This window comes from Eschscholzia californica, unplaced genomic scaffold (assembly GCF_041429995.1).
Source record: "Eschscholzia californica isolate CP2 unplaced genomic scaffold, dmEscCali1.0.p SCAF_2, whole genome shotgun sequence".
NCBI lineage: Eukaryota > Viridiplantae > Streptophyta > Magnoliopsida > Ranunculales > Papaveraceae > Eschscholzia > Eschscholzia californica.
The window spans coordinates 20,513,755-20,536,549 of record NW_028238309.1 but is presented as its reverse complement, the minus strand read 5'-3'; the positions used below and the strand labels follow the sequence as shown (position 1 = coordinate 20,536,549).

The 22,795-nt window shown below is 38.6% G+C and overlaps 1 long non-coding RNA gene across 2 annotated transcripts; it reads right to left on the bottom strand.

Annotated features, from left to right (window-relative positions):
- Positions 1-9,517: 9,517 nt before the first annotated feature.
- LOC147556806 (uncharacterized) lies at positions 9,518-21,288 on the bottom strand. 2 transcript variants are annotated; one of them, XR_015233595.1, is made up of 5 exons: positions 21,157-21,288; positions 20,977-21,040; positions 10,095-11,806; positions 9,842-10,001; positions 9,518-9,750 (listed from the first exon to the last, which is right to left on the bottom strand). It is a non-coding gene; the product is annotated as an uncharacterized LOC147556806 (long non-coding RNA). The 2 variants fall into 2 exon arrangements; XR_015233596.1 differs by having other exon boundaries at positions 10,095-10,666.
- Between the last annotated feature and the right edge of the window lie 1,507 nt (positions 21,289-22,795).

Sequence of the window (22,795 nt, the reverse complement as noted above, 5' to 3'; positions counted from 1 at the left end):
ATGACCTAAGGACTAAGGTTTTGTATAGTTGAGGTATATACAAAGGAAAAAAGATTTTAATAGTTCTACCTTGTCGATATACATACTCATACATGCTTGGAGAAATATCATCATTAGCGGTAAGCCATATAGTAGAGTACTAGTCATATTAAAGAAAGCTTGATTACTTAGCAGTCCTAAGATTTTACGAAATTAACTCCAAATTTAATTAATTATATCCATGAGAAGATGTATACATGACTTAAGTTAAGAAAGAATCAAAGAAAGATGAATAGCCACTAGGGAGGTGACAGATAGAGAGAGAGCACAAATAGCTTCAAGCATACAGACGACCATTTATGCAAGAAAACACCATCTGTGCTCACTCTCTTCTGTCACCCTCTGTATATATTCATATCACCCACCTCTTATTCGAATTCTAGCTTGCATATTCATGCTGCCATGTAGTACCAAGGTGCAGGAATTTACTGCATGCAAGTTCTTCAAAAGAATCTAGCTAGACATCCTTTCTTCTCTCTCTCTCTCTAGATCTCTATATCTAGTTCATCGCCAACTGTTATATTAAAGGAATTTGTGTTGATTTGATTTGAGAACAGAAGGCCTCTCAAGCTTTATATAAGGGAGCTGAGTAGGATCCATTGTATGATGAACTTGAGAATATTTACCTCTTATCTCACCAGCTCGTATCTAACAATATTTTATACAACCTTGGTTTTGAGGGGCATAGGACCCCCCTCAATTTTGAAGGATTTTTCACAAAATCCTCTTAAGTTTCTGGTCGTCCAACTCAAACTAATTAGCTATAAGTTGAGAGGACCTAAATATTATATTCTTGGTTGGTAGATCAACCTTCTCTCATATGGGACTATTCTCTCACGCTACCTTATGTGTGACGTTCTTAGAACCTAACACGTATTTTTTCTTTTCGGGTGATGTGGAGGAAGCGTGGCTTTTAAGCCTATCACGTGTAGGCCTAACTCTGATACCATGTTAAGTTTCTGTTCGTCCTTCTCTCATGTGAGACTATTCTGAAAACCTTATCCCTCAACGACCAAACAAAATTAGAACTTTTGACCGGTTAATTTATTTGATAAAATTAGATATAGCTTGACCGGTAAGGGTTTAGCACAACAAGAATGAGATTATGAGTTCAATACTCTTCCATGTATATTTTTTTTATATGTATTTCTTGTTATTAAAATAGTATTAAAAATCGAATTGGAAAAAGAAAATAACAATGAGCAATAAACAGTAAACTAAATAAGTGACTTATCTTTTTGCAGTGCTGAAATCAAGTGTTAATCGAACCAACCAGAATGAATGAACCTGCAATAAACCGTAGTAAAGTAAAGGTGGAACAGAGGCACAAGTTGGACTCGCTTTCCTGAAGACTTTAAACGCCCCCGCTACCGTAGAATTAGGTATTGCTTTGCAGTCTGTGAACGTAGTCCCCTAGGATTCAACTATTCCTTATCAAAATTGAAGAAGCAAACTTCAATTTTGATCTACTGATCTTGACAGAATTCGAAACCGAGAGAAGTAAACAGAGAACTGAGAGAGAGAGAGATAGAAGACGAAATAATTTTTCTGTGTGTTTTCCTTCTGAGAGTTTATCCCTATTTATAGAGTACGAAACCAGATCATAAGACTTGGGTAGTTTTGATCCAACGGTGGAGATAAAATAGCCAGTAGAGGAAGAATAGGTCTGAGAAGATTAAGGAGGTGGACTCTTTCCACTAGCCAGTAGTGGAAGAAAAAGTATGAGAACTAGCCAGTAGTGGACTCTTTCCACTGGCCAGTAGGGGAGGAAAAAGTCAGAGAAAAATTAGGGCATTTCTCTGGTAGACCAAGACCGAGACCGAGACCGAGTCCGAGACCGAGTCCGGGACCGAGTCCGGGTCCGGGTCCGGGTCCGGGTTCCGGGTCCGGGTTCCGGGTCGGGTCGGTGACCCGACCCGCGAGGGTGTGAAAGGTATAAATTTAAGTGTGCCTAAGGTAAGGGTGCCTCTAAAAAGTGATGGGTCTCTCCTCCGGAGAGCACTATTGTAACCCCAAGGGCCAGACCCCTTTACACCCAACTTTATCCTTATAAACACAAGTTTGTTTTCCTCTTGGAGAGATGTGGGACTAAAGTAATTTGTGTTGTGAAAGTCTCTTTAGCTCAATAGAAGTAGTTATTAGATTTTATTCAAATCCTACTACTAACAATCCCCCACATGAATAAAATTAGAAGAGCTGATTGGAAGAGAAGAGTGCGAGGCTTTGTGTATCAGCGAAGGTGTCGTTATGACTTGAACCTTTGCTTTGTGATGGTTAGTTGGGACTACCAGTCGTTCAGTGAACATAATGTTCTTGAACTGAACTTCTGTTATGTAGACTCGGTCAAAAAACCTCACGCACAAGTCCTCTGATTTCTGTCAAGATCATTCGGTTGTGCTCGTTATCGGCCATGAGCATATCCTAGTATTCATGAGCGCTCTAGAGAATAGCCCAATTCTCATAGGAAGCGGCCCCACTTCCACACTCATATAGGTGAGTCCATCAAGGGTGTCCTGTTCCACCCCACTTAGTATACCCAAGCTATAGATCTCATCCCCCACATTGAACAGGTACACTCGCTTTGTCATAGGGATGGGTAGGAGATTTCTCCCTTGAGTGTTTACAAGCTCTCATCTACAACTTACTTGTCCCATTGAACCAAGGTCATGGGATCTCCAATTCCAAGGTTGGGTATCCGTCATAGATGATTTACTCTGATATGGGCTTTAGCCCCATCCCCCTCGACGTTAAATTTACAACATCTCTTGATAATCCTTTCGTCAAAGGATCTGCCAAGTTTTCCTTAGATCTCACAAAATCTATGGAAATTACTCCATTAGCCAATAATTGCTTAATCGAGTTATGCCTGCGGCGAATATGTCTAGACTTTCCGTTGTAGATGTTGTTTTTAGCTTTAGCTATTGCAGCCATGGAGTCACAGTGAATCAGAATGGAAGGCATTGGTTTAGGCCAAATTGGAATATCATCCAAGAAGCTTCGTATCCATTCAGCTTCTTCAGCGGCTTTATCAAGTGCGATGAATTCTGATTCCATAGTTGACCTTGCTATGCAGGTTTGCTTGGATGATTTCCAAGCAACTGCAGCTCCTGCTAATGTAAAAACAAACCCACTCGTGGATTTGGATTCTTCAGAGTCTGAAATCCAGTTTGCATCTGTGTATCCTTCTAAAACCGCAGGATACCGTGAATAATGTAAACCGTGTGATAATGTATATTTAAGGTATCTTAGTACCTTAACTAGTGCATCCCAGTGGGTCTGTCCAGGATTACATGTGTACCTGCTCAGTCTGCTTACCGCGTAAGCAATGTCTGGTTTGGTGCAGTTCATTATGTACATAAGACTTCCTATCACCCTAGAGTACTCTAGTTGGGATACTGCCTCCCCCTTGTTCTTCTTTAAGACTAAGGAATGGTCAAAGGGTACTCTTGCAGGTGAGGAGTCAAATTGATTAAACTTCCTTAGTACAGACTCGATATAGTGTGTTTGACTCAAGATAATCCCTTCAGGTTTTCTTATTACTTTTATCCCTAGAATTACATCTGCTTGTCCTAGGTCTTTCATTTCAAAGTTTTTAATCAGAAGTTCCTTAGTTTGGTTTATTATCTCTAAGGAAGTGCCTAGGATTAACATGTCATCTACATATAGACATATAATCACATAACACCCATTTACACATTTAGTGTACACACATTTATCTGACTCATTAATCTTGAACCCATTCTCTAATACTATTTGATCAAATTTTTCATGCCATTGTTTCGGTGCTTGTTTAAGACCATATAGGGATTTAATGAGTTTGCAGACTTTGTTCTCTAACCCCTTGACCTCAAACCCCTCTGGTTGGTCCATGTAGATCTCTTCTTCTAATTCACCATTTAGAAAGGCAGTTTTTACATCCATTTGATGTATCTCTAGGTTGTAGATTGCTGCGATTGCTATTAGAATTCTAATCGAAGTGATCCGTGTGACAGGAGAATAAGTGTCAAAAAAGTCACGTCCTTCTTTCTGTCTGAACCCTTTGGCTACTAACCTAGCTTTGTATTTTTCTACTGTGCCATCTGGTTTTCGTTTCCTCTTAAAGATCCATTTACTTCATATGGTTTTGGAACCTGGAGGTAAATCGACGAGTTTCCAAGTGTTGTTTTGTATTATGGAGTCCATCTCACTTACTACCGCTTCTTTCCAGAATGGAGCATCTGGAGAAGTCATTGCCTGACTGTATGTTTGGGGTTCAGCTTCAGTCAGGTAAGTGAGGAAGTCAGGACCGAAACTGTGTTCTGTCCTAGCTCTCTTACTCCTTCTAGGTTCATCATCTGAGAGTGGAGTATCTGAGCTAGTGGAAGGTCGACTAGACTCAGGGTCTTTCCTTTTAAGAGTCTCACTCTCTCTAGGGAAAGTGTTTTCAAAAAACTCAGCATCTCTTGATTCTAGAATCGTGTTTGAGTTTATGCTGTCGACGAAAGAATTTATCACTAGAAAGCGATAGGCACTACTGTTCTGTGCATACCCTATGAATACACAATCTATAGTTTTAGGTCTTATCTTAGATCTTTTAGGTAAAGGTATTGCAACCTTTGCCAGACACCCCCCACACTTTTAAGTGTTTAAAGCTAGGCTTTCTACCCTTCCTTAGTTCATATGGAGTTTTATCTTGTGTTTTAGAGGGTACTCTGTTAAGCACATAACAGGCAGACAGAATAGCCTCTCCCCACAAGTTAAAAGGTAACCCTGAGCTTACTAGCATAGAGTTAAAAAAAAGATAGATAAGAGAGAAAAGAGTAGGTGAAAAATGAAGATACGCCGACAAAACATCGAAGAATAAGAGATCGAAGAAAAAGATAGATAAAACAGTAAACATAAGGGTGTTTTCGTACTTTTAAATGTAAAAAAGAGGGTTTCACTGATATCCAATAAAAAAAGGGTTAACGCTAATTATACATTAGTAGTGAGAGAGTATTGCTAAATTGCTCATTTAAGATCTTCAACGAAAAAACCTTAAAAGACTCAAAAGACCAAATACAAGGGTGGCTAAAATTTTGGGAGTGGGGAGTCAAATTTTGATGTGGGTCCGTCTTTCATAATTTAGTTCGTACATGAAGTAGGTGATAATCTTTCCACAAAAAAAAACTAGATTTTCTATATAAAAAAAATAGACAATGTTGTCCATCTCCAACTTGAGAGTGGTCATGTATGATATATTACTCCACCCATAATTTTCAAGTTTTGAAATGGGCAACGTTGTCTACGAGTGAATGAATGTGGAAGTTTTTTTTTTGTTGAACTAAAATGAATGTCCAAGTTACTCTCATTGTTTTGAAGAAAATAGCAGGAGCTCTGATATTTGTCTATATAAAGTATTTTTTGATCATATATATTGGCCACACTATTTAACCCATGCATTATTAGCAAAGACAAAAAAAAGAATCAGGACAAAAAATCTCATTTAACCTTAGTGAAAATAGCACAGATTCTAAGCTTATACTAATTACTTTAGAAAACTAATCATATCCAAAGGAATCCAACAAGGCAAAGAATGAAAAAGAATTGCATGTTGTTTGAATGAGAAACCAATGGGAGATCGACCTTGAGAACTTTGTTCTAATACAAAGTGAAGAAAGTGTGAGATAGAATATATGCTTTAACCTTTAGTAATTAAATATGTAATATGTTTTAAGAATAATTAGTGACATGATGATTACACCAATAAGGGTTAAGGGTCGTTTAATAGGATCACGTCATGCCTCAGACTTTCTTTGATATGCACTGAGTTATATTATTATTCCTCTACATTCCATAACGGGTATATATTAATTAAGTATTGTAGTGTTCTCCAAAAAAAAAAAAAAATAATGTAGTGAAAATATTGCCTCTAATCAGGGACCTATTCCGGAATTTTACTTAGAGGCACCGATTTATATATTTAAATAAACGTTTTTCTACAAACACAATAATTAACAAAATATTTGTATTCATTATTATATAAATACATCAACGATTACAAACACAGTTAACCTTTACGAGAGTTCATGTTTTGAAATGTCTGCATAATCGACTTTACTCACCACTGATTCGGTTATGATTAATTTCGACGGGTTATTTAACAATCAAGGGGCTTCGCTGGGAGTAGTGATTATGAATGCATTAGGAGGAATTGTTTCCCAAGCAAGAAAGTTGAAGAATAAACCCTAGATCGGCCATAGAAAGTGAAGTCGCAGCTCTTCTTCTGGCTTGTCAATGTGTGGCCAATCTAGACTTATATATAGGTAGATGCCCAACTTATTATCTTAGCGGTAATGGACAAACCAGATTGCATCCCATGGACAATTAGATCAACGGTTCTGGATGCGAAACATATCTTAGCAGGTTTTGAGTGGGTCCAAATCCCATCCGTTCTACGTGTGGATAACACGTCAGTGCATGAAGTTTCACAAGCAACCCTCACTCCTTGATTTCTTCTTTTGTATTAGGCCCCTTGGTCTGTGAGGTGTGGCTAGTTAGTTCTTTTGTTAACTTCATTGAATCTTGAACTTGCACTTTGTGCTTTGAAGTTGCTTTTCCAAAGTAAAACATTAAAATTAAAATAGTCAAAAATTCATAATGTGGGTGTTGATCCCACGATCTTAAGCTCCCACTCGTGGCCACAAGCCCACAGCCGCTGAGCCAAGTTCTTCCTACTATAATTTGTACATATGATTTGATTTTCTTCTTTTGTATTAGGCCCCTCGGTCTGTGAGGTGTAACTAGTTAGTTATTATGTTAACTTCATTGTATCTTGAACTTGCACTTTGTGCTTTGAATGAAGTTGCTTTTCCAAGTAAAAAAAGATATAAAAATTAAAATAGTTAAAAATGTATACGGTGGGTGTTGATCCCACAATTGTCGCCACAAGCCCACAACTACTGAGTCAAGCTCTTCTTGTTATAATTTGGACACATGATTAGATATATATATTAATACTAGGTTTCCTCCCCGTCCTACGGACGGGGAAGATCCCTCTTGGCTAACGCCTTTGAGGAGGAGAAACATAAATTTAAATTACAACATAAATTACATTAACTTTCCTTAATTTGTAAATCATACTCCAAAATCAATAGGAGAGATAACTGACATAAATTACATTAACTTCCCTTAATTTGTAAATCTTATTCCAAAATTAATAGAGGAGAGATAACCGTATGTTCAAATGTTTAAAGAGGAGAGATGGAAAAACCGTGTGTTTAAGGAGGAGAGAGGGAAAACTGTATTTATGAAAGAAATATCACTAACAGAAAAGATTTGATAAAAAAAATTGGGAGATTTAATTTCAATTTTAAGTGAAATAGTTAGGGGGTTACGAGAGAAATTAGGAAGATATGGGAGAGTGGGTTAGGTATTTAGCTCTCTCCACGATTTTCTATTCCGTGTGAGAAAAAAAATAGGGAGAGAAATATGTGGGTAGTTATTCTAACCAATTTTGGTTCATTTACATAGTTACCCTTCTTTTTTTAGTCTATTTACACAAAAAGATTTTATATCATCCGTCGGATGTGTTCCCAACTAAATCTCTAAAATAAAATGGACGGTCAGACTTATCCCTTGAATAACCGACTGACCTGTTTTAATATATATATATATATATATATATATATATATATATATATATATATATATATATTACTAAAAATGCTTATGATGGGAGTTGATCCCATGTACTCACAGGCAAACTCTAACCCGCACCCTGACCATTAATCCAGACACTTCTTCATGTCAAACTCATACATCATTACATATATATATTTATATATACCAATATACAAAAAAAATTACTACTACTGTTATTTTTCCGGGAGGATCCAGGGGGTGCGACCACCCCCTAGGATCCATTCCTGCCTCTAATATAATTTAATAAACTAAAGAAGAGACTGAGAGATGATAGGTGATGTTATATATGGAGATGGTACGTGAGATAATATGATATTTGTAATACTATCAATAAATCAGAAGACTTGAGGAGAAATTTTAAAGAAAAAAACAACTTAGAAAAAGTTATTTGTGAAGAAAAACGAAAACAAGCATGCTATTTATAGAGGGAAGGTGAAGAGCAAAGACATCGACATAAGGGAGCATTAAAAGATATAGCATAAAAACGCCTCGAAAATTGACTAAGTCAAAATAGCGTTGTAATTAAGAAATCGCGGCAGACCTTTGATCAAGTCAGGCATAGCGTTAATGTGACAAGAAACGACTAATGTCATGATCCAACAAAAAGAAGACATGCGTCTCACGCCTGACAGAATAGGTATCGTGTTCAGGTGTGGGAATCGAGCGAGTATGGATACCCACGGGTAGTTAGGTTTCAGGCTCGGGTGGGTCGGGTATTTGTGCTCCTTCATCATTCGGGCACTTAGATAAATCGGGCGGGCAAATTTAAATATTTTTATGATGAAAGTCTGCCCAAGTCTGGTTATGGAGATGGGTTATCCGGGCATCGGACCGTTCGGACTTCGGGTGACGCAATAAAATATGTTAATTTGTTAAAAAATAATTAATATATAAAATATTAAGAAACTTCACTTGAACGGTACTCAATTTCATAATTAACCTTCCTCCTTTGGAATTTAATTATTCAATGTGGGGTAATGGTGACTTCTAGTCTTCTAAGCGGAATCTCAGACATCTAATGTCTAACCCTAGTATTCTCAGGATCACATGCATAAGCTAATAATTAACTAAGAGTTAGAGATTACCTTAATCGCTAAATTTTCCCTCGAACCTTGCCAATCAAATGTGAAGACCAAGAGCTCCAAGTGTTGGTCCTCTACTCAAGACATCCGAATGATCAATTTGATCTTCCACCTTGTTGCTAGCTAGAACACCAATGGTGGTTTGATTTGAAGAAACTTCTTCTTTAAGACTAGATAGATAGTTGAAAATAATCTCTCTTTCTTTCTCTACTTGATGTTGTAGAAAAGAAAGCTCCTTGAAAATTCTTCCACACCTTATTCAAGTCTCTAAGAGACATTATATAGAATCCTAATTTGAGTCCAACTCTAATTTGGTTTCTAAAAAGTCCCTTTTGAATAACATTAAGGAAATGGTCGAAAATAGAAACTAGTTTATATTTTCCTAATTCCATATTATTGGCCGGCCAAAAGAAGCCCATCTTGGGCAGGCCGGCCTCTAAGGGGCCACAAGGCAAAGCTTGGTTGTGCCCATTTGGCTCCAAATCACCTCCTTCATCAATTGTCCGGACTTGATGATCTTCTTCATTAATTGTCTTATCCGACAAATTTCTCGCATTGCATCTTTGGTCGAAGGATCTCCTTCATTCAACCCATCAAGTTTAACATATGAGAAATTTAAGGATATTATACCATTTGAGAAATTGAATCAACAAAAAAAAAAGATTACTATTTTTTAACTGATTCACAGACAAATCCAGAGACCAAATTACTAATGTTGTAAGAAAAAAGTCTCAACAACTCAACCGATAAACACATTCAGTGCCTACAAATTAGATACCTAAAGTAAATACTAAAACCAAATGTGACTCAATCAAAAGTACTAACATGAATTAGAAGACAAAACACTAACCACAGTAAGATCAAAAGGTAGCTAAAGTCCACTGAATATATAATCTAATAACCCTTGTGGCCAATCCTTCCTGATCTGCCGATATACTTGTTGAACCATCCCAAACAATTCCGGAGTCTAAAAAAAATATAAAATCAAAGTCAGACACAAAAATACTAAGTTCATGACACTCAAATTTTTACCATTCAAAATTGATGTCATTTCATACCGATAGCTAAATGCCGACAAGAGAACATCTTCATAAGTTATTTTAGTATATATACAAGCCACAACTTCCCAAATCCCAACAGATTCAAAACATCAGGTACTTTGGTAGCTGCAATCTAACTTCAATAGATTGCAATACAAAAGATCAAAAGATTGATTCCCTAAAATAAACAGTAAACAACAAATGAGCAAAATTCTTTGAAGAGAAGGTGAAAATTAAAAAATGAATTAAACATAAAAAGATGAAATCTTACTTGGAAGTGGGAATCAATTTCTAGGACCAGCCCCGACAACATCTGTGGAAGCACCTCCCCTACCCCCATCAACAGTTGGAAGACCAACTCCACCAACATCTACATTTAAGGTAGAACCACCAGGTGATCATCACAAACAAAGCCATCACCAAGAGGATTAAAGATCTTCAACAAACCATTATACTGATCTTTCCACTAGTCTTTCAAAATAACACAACACTCCAGCATATCAGGAGTCAAACAACTCCTATAATCACCAAGTATACGCTTCCTAGACGAGAAAGCAGATTCCGACGCAACCGTTGAAACAGAAACAAAAAGTACATCATGAGCAATAGCAGAAAGAATTGGAAATCTTTTCTCATTATCAGCCCACCAACCTAAGATATTAAACTTGTCAACATTTTCAACTATAGGTTCTGGTTCTTACTTATACCTAGAAAGTTCCTCGGAGGCAGCAACAATTGGGTCCCTTCAACCTCGGCCATTACTTCTTCGGAATGCGCCACGACCAGAAGATGCACATCTTCAACAACAGGACCAGCAACATGGGTAGTTGAAGTATTCAATTCCTGCAGCTCACAATCAACCAAAAAGTCTGGGAAGTACAACACTTGATATTATGAGCACACGTTTCAAAGGAATACTCCAACTATTCCAACACTAATTCTACCTTCATTTTAACCCTTGGGTCTAATACACAAGATATACCAAATAGAAGACGGGTTTCAAACCAATGCTTCACAAATTTGGCTTCCATCGCACGAACAATGTCGTTATATAAAGGGTCACTTTTGTTCTCCTTGAAAACAAAACCAATATCCAACAAGTACTCAAGCACAAGAATATAGGTAACATATGAAACACAAGAGAATAAGTTTGTCGCTTCATTAAAAAGTTTTAAGATTTTGCAAAGTAGTTCATCGTACATTTAATCTTCTTCAGTTAATGAACATGGGGCAAGCTCAATGAAATAAGAATTGAGTCATAACAATCATGTATGGAACGACACTCTTAAGCATGAAATAAGTGGAATTCCAACTGTGTTTAACATCGAGTTGAAGTTTTCTTGGTGTCATTACGTTGGAAATACATAAGGCTCGATATTGTGCATACCTTACCTCAGATACCATGATATACTCAATATTTCTCTTCAAGTTAGATAACATATCTTTAAACTATTGAGCCCTCATACCACCTTGTACCACCAAATTCAGTATATGGCAACAACATCACATATGAAGAAGCTCTCCACGAAGAGGAAGATTAGCACTTGCGTTGTCCAGCAACAAAGGAAAAACTTTATGAGAGATCCCTCATTCACAAACCTTTTCATATACAAGTTGCCCAATATGATCACTAGTATGGGTTTTTATCAAGAAGACAATAAGCAATTATCCGTTTATAAACTACCCAATCAAAACCTATACAGTAAGGGCCATGTAACTACGGTTCTCATTGGATCTCCAAAAATTAGAAGTTAGTGATATCTTTCCAGGACATTAGGCAAACATTTTCTTCACAATTTCTTTTCATCACTGAAAAACTTAAGAAGCTCACTTCTAACAGTATCTCTTGAGAATTTTGTACAAGAAGGATGAAAGCTATCACGTATGCAGAATTCATGAAACTTGTCTTCAACAAATTGAAATGGAAGTTCCAACATGATGATTACCTTACACATATTATCGCGAGCACGAACTTGATTGTACCTAAAGGAGGCAAGAGTTACATGTTGAGTTTGAGCAATTGTTGATTGTTTTAAATCAACTTTATGTTTTTGGAACAAGACTCAGTATGCCGAATAAAATGACTCGTGCTACTTTTCGACTTTGGATCTTTACATTGGGCAAGTTATTTCTTTCTATCAACATTATTAGGATCAGGAATCTCGATAAAATCTCACATGTCACATAGTGTAGAGGTGATGCACCCGAAAAGGTTGCACACCCAAGCGGAGGTATCAAGTAGTAATCCGGCAAAGCCGGGATCGATCCAAGGATAGGAAGGTAGTTTGGATATCGAAAGGGTCTCGTTCGCCGGTCTAGATATAACTAACTAACTTAGACTAAAAAGGAAAAGAAACAAAGATAAATGGGGGTTTGATCGAATAAGGTGACAAGAGAATAAAGCAAACAAGTAAAATAAACTAAACTAAACGATAAAAGTAAACGGGCGAGAGAGATTCGAGAGAAGAGTTCGGAGGAACAAGAGTCGGGAGACAGTGAGACTCGATTCGGGCAACAAATAAGTGAGAGAGGTGTCGAAGTCCGGGAATCCATAATGATAAACCTACGGCTATGTGTAGTCCGATTTAATGTGTCGAGGTACAATCGATATTCGACTCCTAAAGTAGATGTCTCTAAGTACTACGTATATCCGGAGATCATACTTAGTCAAACAAACGTCTAAATCGGCTAATCCCGAGTCATCGAAAGTGTCGTCTAGTCGCCTAACTATGTGAAGTGCATGACAAGACACATGAAAATATGACTTAGACTACGATCGATATCGAATACTTCGTTTCGTCTATTAACTATGCGAAGTGTTTGACAAGACACATGAAAATACGATCAAAACGATAATCGAAATAAATGAACATCAATTATAATCAAAACGTCAAATCATATTAAACATGATCACGAATTCATCACATTTCATCTCATATAATCGACACACTAAAGTTAGCTAAATATGGTGATTGAATAAGAAATGGAAAGGAAATGGTGAGAGAATCCCCCTTTTTCGATGATGGTTCGAGGCTAAGATCGTCGGAAAATATGAGTTTTTAGTTGCAGCCGATCTCCCCTTAGCAATTTCTGGGTTCCCCATAGCGACCGCCATCATCTTCTCCATTAAGAACACAACCTCCATTAAAGCTAACCCTAACTTTCTCTCTCTAGAAATTTCTTGTCCAAAATCAAATCAAACTACATGGGAAGCTAGCCAAGGATGAGGGGAGTAAAAACCCTAAGTTTTCCGGCCAATAAAGTGGCCGGAAACCCTAGAAAACTCCGGCCAAAGAAGGTGACTAAATCCGGCCAAAACCCTAGATCCGGCCAAGAGATGTACTGTTCCGAGCCGAGTGCAGCCGTCCCGTGCTTGTGAGCTTCGTCCCGAGCAAGATAGCTTCCGGCCGAGCTCTCCAATGCCCGTCCCGAGCTGGTACACTTCATCCCGAGCTCATGAAGAAACCCGAGCTGCTGTCCCTCCACACGAGCAACTGTCCCGAGCCTTGGAATGTGCACAACCGAGCTCAGACGCGTCTCGTGGAAGCTACTGCTGCTGAGGACGCGTCTTGCTCGTGCTGCCCGTGCTCTATGCTTTCCCGAGCTGCTGTTCCGGCCAAGCTTTGGCCGGCCTTAGTGCTGGCCGGCCTAGCTTGACCGGTGCCCCTTCACCTTCTCTCTTGCCTTTCTCTTCAAACTTCAAGCTCTAGAAACCCTAAAACTTCAAGCACTACCCTAGTCCCTCTTTCTCCTTCTTCTTGCTTGGTTTTCCTTTGATGAAATGAAGAAGAAGATGAATAGTAGCCTTTGACCCATTTCTCAAACTTGAGTCAAACCCTAGACTTAATCAAAGTTTGACTAAGTCTTTAGACCATTTCATCTTGGACCCTAAAGAGGTGCCTCTAAAATCTCTACTCCTTTCTTTCTTCTTCTTTTCTTTGTGGGCTTGACTTTGATTCCCAACTAGAAATAAAGGAGAGTGCCTTTAAGAAAAGACATTGGCTTCTTCCTTTCATATCTTCTCCGTCCGAACTCGGAATTGACTTCCGTTTTCACCGTCGGACTCGTCATTGCCTTCACTTGTAATTTGATTTGCTTGAAGTCATTTTCTCTCGTTTTCGACACATGAAATGATAGTGACAATTCGTTCCCTTTATTCCGATTTTCATTTCTAACTCCAAAATAGGTACCTAACATGAAAAACACATAAAATATTATTGATAACACTCGAAAATGAATAATTAGTCTAAGTTAGGCTCTCCAAATGTGACATTTTAGTGTCACATCAAGATCCCCAAACTTAAACTTTGCTAGTCCTCGAGCACATAAAACAAAATAAAAGCCTAACTCACTTTCGGAGGCATCCCGGTTGCATTTAGCGTATGCAACAAGCCTTTAAACCTCTAGGTTACCCCTAGAGGACGAGTGTTGTCTCGTGAGGGTTTCCATAGATGACACCCACAAACATCATGGTTTCAATTACACAAGGGTCCAACATCCAAATCATAAATAAGCATGGTTCATCTAGTAAAGGGTTTAAGCATGTCAACACATAATGAATCAAGTAAATAAGTTCTTGTAAAAGCTAAAGGTCCCTTCACTAATGATCTTACCCTAAAGTGCAAGTGTCATACCATAATGAGCAACATCTATGTTCCGAAGCCACAACGCCTTGATTCATAGTTTAGTACATTTCGCCTCGACTTCGGCCTCACGGACATACACTCCAAATATGAAATCACTCAAGAATGGTTCGCTCGTATGTGTGAGTGTGATCACTAACATGGACTCAACACATAAAAAGGGGTGAGGACAACATTTTGGAACGAATGATCTTCGAAAAAGAATTAGCCACTAAATAGAGTGGGGAAGCTCACTCACCCTTCTCACCCATTCTACCCTCTAAAAATGCCTTCTAAAGTTTAGCGGATACTAGAGATGGATTAATGATGGTGGATTCCCGAGAATGTCGACCTCCTCATGATAGAACCTCTTAAGCATTTCCACATTAGTTTCTTGCCTCGAATACTTATTCATGAACACAAACATCAACACATATGTACAATCACATTACACCCACAAAAAGAGCTAACACACGCTCAAACATACTGATGAACCACTTTATTTCTTCTTTCTTTTTTTCTTTTCTTTCTTTTCTTTTCTTTTTTTTTCACTTTTTTTTTTCTTTTTTTTTTTTCATAACACAAAATCACATAAAACAAACATAACTCACACAATACTATATTCTTGCAATCAACTTTTTCCATTTCATACTTGCTTTGACATTCTTCATTCTTTTCCTCTCATGTCTTCATTCTCGGGATATAAGATGATGGATGGTGATGGAGTATCCGCCTCCCTCTAGTTGACACTCTTATTGGGTTTCATGGACTACAAGGGCAAGGTTAATTCGCTATCCTAATGTCACTCCTAGTGGCTAAGAAAGTTGAGCACACGAGATCAAATGAGCTCTTTTAATAGTTACGAGGTTGAGTAGCTCTTCATTCTACTCGGAGTTAGCGCGGAAGAGTACACTCGAAGGACAATTTAGGCTTTGAGCTCTCACATGGGTTAAGTCTCCACTAATGACTACTCTAGGTTTCTTAGAGATGTTTCTTCTTCACTAAGATGTTACTCCCATAGTATAACACAAACACTCAAAGACTCGACTTTCATGCAAAGACCATTAGCAATCACAAAACCCATCAACTCGATACATATGCATCAACGTTCTTAAAACTATCACTACAATGACATGCAAATCTACTCAAAATGTTCAAAATTTTTAAATTTTGGCTAATTTGAACCCTTTTGTCTTTGAAACCCATGGTCATGCATTGGTTATGGTCATATCCCGCATCCCCAAACTTAAAACTAACATTGTCCTCAATGTTCTAAACATACACTCACCAAAAGATAAAGAGTCACATCAATTTAAAGAGAAGAGTGGAGAGATATTACCATCACCGAAGGAGACAAAAAATGATACTACCAAGGCTCATGTATAAAGAGGTTCCAAGTTGATGCCAAGCTTGCGCCATCACCAAACTTGGAACAAACCACGCCTTAGAATTAAAACATATAAGAAATGCTCCTAAAATATCACCAAATATCATGAGAGTGAAGCACATAAAAACATGACCATATAAAGTCTACCACTAACGCGGGTATACACGATTGCATTGAGCTATGCAATTAGCCTTTGATTCTCTTGTTGTCACACAAGAGCACGAGTTATGTCTCGTGGAGGGTTTCCAGAGATGCTACCCACAAACATCAAGACTCATCTTAATCGGCTAATGATCATATAGTAAAAGCCGGAAGATTTGGGGGTCAACCCAAAGAAAACTATATACACATGCTAAAAGTCTCACAATAATATCGAAGCAAATAAGTGCAGGTGAGACGAAAAGCGAAAAGAGGCCATCCCCAAACTTAGTGGATGCACGAATGCTAGGAGCGACGACTAAGAAGTCGTCAAAAGGATCGACATATAAGTGAAGTGAGAGGAAGTCAGTCGAAGGCAAAAAGTCAAACTCAAGCTTAGTAGATAAAACATCAACTAAGTCCCTAGACATGCTAGGGAAGACGTCCGAAGTGTCCCAGAAGGGGTCAACAACCGAGTCTGAGATCATGTGAAAGGTCGAACTAGACTCTAAGGGTAAGGCAGTAGGCTCGGGGACCAAGTCAAGGTCCATAATTTCCTTAGGCAAATAATCCAACAAGCTATCCGCTATCTCTCTAGCTACTATGTCATCGACGTCCTTAAAGGCATCGGGAGCATCAAAGTTAGGCATAACACCTTCCATTCTACATAACCCATCCAAGTAATCACAAGTGCTAAAAATTGGAAAGTTTAACAACGTGTCATCCCCAAACTTGCTCTTAGAGCTGTCATCCTGAACATTAAAATCTAATGTAGTTTGATCATGGTGAGATGACAATGGTCGAGGGAGTGAGCAACAAGGGTCATTGGTCTGTTCAATCTCAATTGGTCTATCAGGAGCTTCATCGACATTTAACTTAAGACTAGAGTTAGGTGTATTACCCTCACCATCATTCATAGTCTCCTCTTGAGTTTGGGGTCCGCAAACCCCTTCCTCGTCGACAATAGGTTCCGACTCAATTCTATCAACAATATTGAGAATCCATTCCGTGATCTCTTTTATATCTCGATTGAACCTAGTCTGATACTCTAAAACTAATTGGAGAGTCTCTTCAGACATCTCCTCGTAATAAGGCACATGAGTATAACTAGACGAAGACTCTCGCGGAACACGGATCATGGGACAATAGTCGGTCAAATGGTCTAAGCTCGCACAAATAGCACAAACCGGGCTAATGGTCTCCATGGTCCTTTCTTCACTACCTTCATGTAGATACCTAGACTCGACTCTTTGAGTAGAATCATCGAGTCGGGAATTGTATTCACTAAGTGAACCGTTCATATATGTTTGTCGATAGCCACGAAGACTTCGACGTGGTCGATCAATACTAATAGAACTACGGTCTTCATCAAATGACAAATTCATACATGAAGGTGTGGTCATACCAAATTCTTGTCGATAGTCTCGAAGACTCTTACGGGGTTGATTACCCTCATGCTCATAATTCCTAAAACCATGTTCATGACGAGTCTGACCGACTCCATACATTCGTCGATATTCACCCATGGTCATCCTAGGTCGGTCAGGTTCAACTCGTCTATTCCTATCACTAGTCGGACCACTCCTATATAAGTTTGAGTAATCCTGATGACTTGTAGATGGTCGACTAGTGTTGGACAGAGTTCGCATAAGGTCAATCTCATCAAATGACCAACTTGCCATGATATCACAATATTCAAGGATACTAACACACAATCGCAAAAATGGGAACAAACACTTATAGAACTAAACAATCACACACAAGTAAAACGGATGAGATAGAATGCGATACTATCGAGTGCTCCTCTCGTTTCGTTCGTCTTTCTTCTTAAGCTTCTCGAATCCTTCCTTTTCCTTCGCCTTTATGTCACTTTTGGCTCTTTTCTTGTAATGGTACCTAAAAGAAAATGAAATTAAGAAAGTATAAAACAAAATAAAGACGTCTAAGAAGCAAATAACACTAAACTAATGAACAAAACAACTAACGCTATTCAAACTACTAAACCTATTCCCGGCAGCGGCGCAAAAAACTTGATGCACCCGAAAAGGTTGCACACCCAAGCGGAGGTATCAAGTAGCAATCCGGCAAAGCCGGGATCGATCCAAGGATAGGAAGGTAGTTTGGATATCGAAATGGTCTCGTTCGCCGGTCTAGATATCACTAACTAACTTAGACTAAAAAGGAAAAGAAACAAAGATAAATGGGGGTTTGATGGAATAAGGTGATAAGAGAATAAAGCAAACAAGTAAAATAAACTAAACTAAACGATAAAAGTAAACGGGCGAGAGAGATTCGAGAGAAGAGTTCGGAGGAACAAGAGTCGGGAGACAGTGAGACTCGATTCGGGCAACAAATAAGTGAGAGAGGTGTCGAAGTCCGGGAATCCATAATGATAAACCTACGGCTATGTGTAGTCCGATTTAATGTGTCGAGGTACAATCGATATTCGACTCCTAAAGTAGATGTCTCTAAGTACTACGTATATCCGGAGATCATACTTAGTCAAACAAACGTCTAAATCGGCTAATCCCGAGTCATCGAAAGTGTCGTCTAGTCGCCTAACTATGTGAAGTGCATGACAAGACACATGAAAATATGACTTAGACTACGATCGATATCGAATACTTCGTTTCGTCTATTAACTATGCGAAGTGTTTGACAAGACACATGAAAATACGATCAAAACGATAATCGAAATAAATGAACATCAATTATAATCAAAACGTCAAATCATATTAAACATGATCACGAATTCATCACATTTCATCTCATATAATCGACACACTAAAGTTAGCTAAATATGGTGATTGAATAAGAAATGGAAAGGAAATGGTGAGAGAATCCCCCTTTTTCGATGATGGTTCGAGGCTAAGATCGTCGGAAAATATGAGTTTTTAGTTGCAGCCGATCTCCCCTTAGCAATTTCTGGGTTCCCCATAGCGACCGCCATCATCTTCTCCATTAAGAACACAACCTCCATTAAAGCTAACCCTAACTTTCTCTCTCTAGAAATTTCTTGTCCAAAATCAAATCAAACTACATGGGAAGCTAGCCAAGGATGAGGGGAGTAAAAACCCTAAGTTTTCCGGCCAATAAAGTGGCCGGAAACCCTAGAAAACTCCGGCCAAAGAAGGTGACTAAATCCGGCCAAAACCCTAGATCCGGCCAAGAGATGTACTGTTCCGAGCCGAGTGCAGCCGTCCCGTGCTTGTGAGCTTCGTCCCGAGCAAGATAGCTTGTGGCCGAGCTCTCCAATGCCCGTCCCTAGCTGGTACACTTCATCCCGAGCTCATGAAGAAACCCGAGCTGTTGTCCCTCCACACGAGCAACTGTCCCGAGCCTTGGAATGTGCACAACCGAGCTCAGACGCGTCCCGTGGAAGCTACTGCTGCTGAGGACGCGTCTTGCTCGTGCTGCCCGTGCTCTATGCTTTCCCGAGCTGCTGTTCCGGCCAAGCTTTGGCCGGCCTTAGTGCTGGGCGGCCTAGCTTGGCCGGTCCCCCTTCACCTTCTCTCTTGCCTTTCTCTTCAAACTTCAAGCTCTAGAAACCCTAAAACTTCAAGCACTACCCTAGTCCCTCTTTCTCCTTCTTCTTGCTTGGTTTTCCTTTGATGAAATGAAGAAGAAGATGAATAGTAGCCTTTGACCCCTTTCTCAAACTTGAGTCAAACCCTAGACTTAGTCAAAGTTTGACTAAGTCTTTAGACCATTTCATCTTGGACCCTAAAGAGGTGCCTCTAAAATCTCTACTGCTTTCTTTCTTCTTCTTTTCTTTGTGGGCTTGACTTTGATTCCCAACTAGAAACAAAGGAGAGTGTCTTTAAGAAAAGACCTTGGCTTCTTTCTTTCATATCTTCTCCGTCCGAACTCGGAATTGACTTCCGTTTTCACCGTCGGACTCGTCATTGCCTTCACTTGTAATTTGATTTGCTTGAAGTCATTTTCTCTTCTTTTCGACACATGAAATGATAGTGACAATTCGTTCCCTTTATTCCGATTTTCACGTCTAACTTCAAAATAGGTACCTAACATGAAAAACACATAAAATATTATTGATAACACTCGAAAATGAATAATTAGTCTAAGTTAGGCTCTCCAAATGTGACATTTTAGTGTCACATCAAGAGGCCCTTTTTCTTTCTGTTAGTGGAATTACACTCTTCATGCTCTACTGGATTTGCAACAACAAGAGGAGGGATATCTCCAACAACAGGAGGTATGTCTCCACCAACAGAAGGTACTACAAGATCAATGTTAATAATGGGATAATTGGGCTGCATATTGATTGGATCAGAAGAAGGAACTTCTATTGATTCCATTTGACTTACAAAGCAACATTGTCTCATTAACACAATATTAACAAATCAATAAATACCTCAAAAAAGTTATTGTAATATAATTTATGAGGGTTAGATACAACTTTTTGATTTTTCTCATCAATTTGACATTAATGAGTCATACAAGTTGCTAACCACTTAAAGAATATGTTGCTCGACAATATTCATCAAATTATAGTTTAAGATTTAAAGATAAGCCATACAAGTTGCTATGGTGATTGCTCTTTACTAAACCAATTGAATATTCCAACATCTGTTTCATTTTAATAAATAAATTTCAACAGACCAATATACTCTGAGTGAAGAGAATACATAACAAATCAGGCAAAATAACGCATAAATCGTTTAAAAACTATCTAACAGTAAGTCTGGCAGCCATGCATCTCAACATATAAAAAATTAGATAAAATAGGTTCAACAATTAACTTGATATCCTTAGCCAGATACTAAGATCAGATTTTGAAAATAAAGTAGTTCATCACTATGATTTTATAATCATGGTCTTTAGTGACACATGATCTTAATACCGAGGTCTGTAACCATCAGATCTGTAAAATAGACATGAATCTTCATCAGATATTGTTGAATACACATGTAAAGAACACATAATGTCAGATCTAACATAAAATTTAATATGTAAAAGGCGAAGACTTTAAATCTAAAATATACCTTTAGATCTGTGAAAGCAAGAGCATGTACATGATTCCAAAAGATGTAAGCAAAGACATCAAATCTGCAATAGTCAAGGGGGAATAAAAACTCAGTCATTTATACTTAATATGCACAAAATAATAAGATCAAACATAGTTTTATAATATCAATATTAGAAATTTAAAAACGAATGCTTACAAATCTTCAGATCTTGAAGTTTGTTTCACCCTTAGTCCTTACAATGTTACACATAAGATTAAAGAGGAAAAATTGCCTGAGATGCAGAGTTAGTGTCTTAGAGAGAGAGAAGAGAGGCGTTTTAGAATTTAGAGTGTGAAGAGATTATTTAGTAACTCAATCCCATGCATATATATATACTAAAAACTAAAGACCACACAAACCAATACATATTTAAAAACCCTAAAATCCAACGGTGGAGGGGCATCTACATCTAACAAGTGTTTGTTATTACCTATAAGGGGACGGGTGTTTGGTGGGTTTTAAACAGGCGGGTATATATGCAACCCATCGGGGCTACCCAAGACGGGCGGGTATAAAGGCATCTATCGGGTTGTTCGGGTGTGGGTGGAGGGTCGGGTAGGCCTTTTCACCCGAGCCCGCACTAAATCCTGTCAGGGCGGGGGGACCTACCCACTTTTGGGCACAAGCACCCATGGGCCTTTCGAAACCCGGGCATCCGTCACAAAGTTCAGGTAATCAGGAGAAAATCTCAACCCTAACTGTGGTTAGTTACCCAAAAAATAAACAAAAAATGCGTGATGAGAAGATCAAAAGTTTGACTTCAAAATATCAAAGAATAAAGGAATGTAACTCACCGTTCAAAGCAAAGGTGTTAATGTTCAACGCTTTCGAATGGACTCAAGGACAAGTTCGACAAAAGTCAACACAACAATGCATCTCTAGAGAAAGAGTCCTGCAACGGACACTAACACCAAGCACTGCCAAATATTTAAGTCACGCGGAAAATAACCGGGCTTCACGCATTACCCTGGTTCAGTATATCCGAAACTTTAAACACTTATTTGTTTAAGTTATTGAAACATCATAATCCACGCGTGGATCACATGCACAAGAAAAATCCGGAAGAAAGACTTTTATGTTCTTCTCCTCCTTAGCTTCTCTATTTTTGATTAAGGAGGGGCAGGACTTCTGGTGATCCAAAAAATGATCATTAGATGACTAAAGTCAGTGAGTCAAGAGAAGACCAAAAGCCCAGCAGACCAGTCTGCGTTAAGTCAAGAAGGAGGTGAATCCGGGGGAGGTATGCCACTCGAGCCCAAAACTAGGGAATCAGTATGATTGTTCTGGGCGCCTTAAGCCCTAACTCAAATACAACTAGGTCTGCCCTGAGATTCGCAAGAAGGATAGGTAGGTCCACGTGAGCAAGGTTGATACCTTAAGCCCGAAACATGGGAAGGTAGAAGCGTGCCTCACGCTTACCGACTTAATCTCTAATCTTTCAAAGATCTCAGTCAGTAAAGATCTCGAGTATTTCACCTAACTTGGGCATCAAGAGTCTCAAAGGAGGAAACATCTCCTAGGGGACCTATAAACTCGGAAAGGTATCAATCAAGGATCCTAGAACAGAGGAACTTTTAGATATTCAAGATACAAGATAACTCCAGAAGGCAACCCTAAATCTCATAACTACTTAAATAGTAGTTACAATCCAATTATTTAGTGGATCACAACCACCTCATTGTCAGCATCTATCAACAGTTGGCCAAAGAAATCTGTAAAAGGGCATCAAATTACCTTAAACAAGGTACGAACACCACGGTTCATTGAATGATCAATCTTTTAACTGTAGAGGCAA